The sequence below is a fragment of the Lupinus angustifolius genome, unplaced genomic scaffold (genome assembly GCF_001865875.1).
Source record: "Lupinus angustifolius cultivar Tanjil unplaced genomic scaffold, LupAngTanjil_v1.0 Scaffold_496, whole genome shotgun sequence".
In the NCBI taxonomy this organism is placed as follows: domain Eukaryota; kingdom Viridiplantae; phylum Streptophyta; class Magnoliopsida; order Fabales; family Fabaceae; genus Lupinus; species Lupinus angustifolius.
The window spans coordinates 70,456-73,077 of NW_017727865.1; positions in this window are offsets into that span (position 1 = coordinate 70,456).

Here is a 2,622-nt window from a genome sequence, read left to right on the forward strand (position 1 = left end):
CTTGAGTATAATTCCGTTCTTGTCTGACTCTTAATTCATTGTCAAGCGCCCTAACTCCATTTCATGTTCTTGGAGTTTCCCAAACAGAGTAGCTAATGGCATGTTTTCTAAGTTCTTTGACTCCATTATCGCGGTTACCTTTGGTTATCATTTCATGTTAAGACAATGCAAAACTTTGTTAGACAAATCAACATTAGTAAAGATTTTATGGAGGGCGACCAAATGATTTACAACATGAGTATAACGTTTTTGCATATTACATATAGATTCATTAGGAAGCATGTGAAATAACTCATACTCATGCGTAAGCGCATTTAGTCTAGCGTGCTTAACTTCACTCATGCCTTCGTGGGTAACTTGCAAAGTATCCCACATTTCTTTTGCATTAAGGCACTGCGAGACTCTAAAGAATTCGTCATAAGATAAGGCCGAAGTAATAATGTTCTTGGCCTTAAGGTCATGTTGGACCTTTCTTTTCTCAATATTCGTCCATAAGCCTTTAGGCTTTTCTTTAGACTCGCCATCCACCATATGAAGTGAAATGTATGGACCATTGACAATGGAATCCCATATGTATGTGTCTATTGCCTCGTTATAGATTCTCATGTAAACCATCAAATAGGCATAGCCATCGCCACTGAATACGGGAGGGCGGTTAATGGATGTGCCGTCACCGCCAAATGGGTTATTAGAGCCTATATGTAGTCCCTTTCGGATCACGCGGATGTGGTTGAGCTAGCATGTCGTAATAGCTCTGATACCACTTGTTAGGTATCAGTGGCGGAATACACCTAGAAGGGTGGTTGAATAGGTGTGGCGGAGCTCAAGTTCTACTTTTTGGGTTTTTACACACTTGCTGGAAAATATACAGTTAATCGATTAGGCACTGTTCATAATCGATTAACCAGTAACAAAAATAGAATGATCAGAACAAAAACTTGCACAGTTATTAACCAACACATAAAAAGATATACAATAGATACTTTTATGTAAGATTAACAAGAACATAGCAAGGAACAAGCAGGCAAAATATTAGCTCCAAACTCGCATTAAAACATCTTGAAATATAAAAGAGAAAAAGATAGAAAAGATTGCGCATGGATTTTATCCCGGTTCATTTTGTTGTCCACTACAAAACTACATCCAGTCATCCCCTCTGATTTGGGACTCCTCCCCTCTGATCTGGGAGATTTTCCTTCTTCACTATAGAACACAATGTACGTTACATACACGCTTCCAAATACAAGACTCGAACGCTCCTTTCTTGGAACCCAAAGAACTTCGTCACCCTTGGTTTGACCTTTCCCAAAACCGCCTCTAAGAAAAGCTTTCTTACCGCGATTCGGCCCCAGCCAAGGTATCGCTCTTTATCCAAAGACCTCCAAGTCTTTATGTGAAGAACACCTTATCTAACTGCAGTTAGGATTTTCCCAATCCTTGAATAACAATGCTTTCAGTTATTAATGAGTACTTAATACTCGGATATTACAATAAAGATCAAAGCATAAAACCTAAGCAATAACTCACAAGACATCCTAGTCTAATATGAATGTTCCTGCATGAGGTTTCTGAAAAATATGCATGAAAATATGCAATCTTTAAAGAACTATCTTTTTCTTTTCAAGAAACACAAGAATGATGCAAGAAAGCTCTTTAAAGAATCATGCAATATGAATATGAAAACTAAAGTCTTAGCATGATCTAATCTTTCTCCTAATTCAACACTCTCTAATAGATTCTAACAATGATGATCTATCTCTTTTCTCTATGTTTTTTTATCTCTTTTTGTCGTTTCTACAATTTGCCAGTATTTATACAAAACAGATTTTGCTTCTAAAAACGATTTTTGAGTTATGCAGTTGAAACAGCAGAAAACACTCACGTTAATCGATTAAGCCATGGGGTTAATCGATTAACCAGTGTATTTTGAATACATGGTTAAATGGTAAACTACTCCTTATATGATATATGCTCATGCAATACATGATTTCCAAAATATAATACATTTAATGCACAAAATCAATGTTTTCAAATGCATGAACCTAATTATCATATATTTCTAGATGATGTCTCATTTTAGTGGATTAATTACTTTATTAAGTCTTGTGAGACTCACACCTAGGTTTACATAACCTAGACATAATATCTATGACAAGCATCTTAGACTTCTAAAAAGATAATAAAGAATTATAACATAAGTCTAATAAGACATCACTTGAGTCATCGGCATGTTGATTGTTGAGTCATCTTCAATCTTTAATTAACTCCTTGTTTTCATCAAAACATAGGCAAAACATTGCTAATGCAATCCTTGACGCTTTGCACTTTCAATCATAATTATTTATACTGGTTCTTCAAAAACATCCATTTGGTTCATCAAAAAGCACACTTTATTTTCTAATCTCAAAATGATATAATTTAATACTTAAGTTTTTTATGAGGATTTTGATTTTTTTTAAATGCAAAATGTGTCTTTAAACATGTTGTATTATATATACACATATAATTATTTGGTAAATAGGCAGCAAAATTAAGTGTTCACACTAAGGCACATTACACTACAAGAAAAGTTCCTATTAGCTACACTTAATCAGCCACATTAAATAACTTGTATCAAAATTA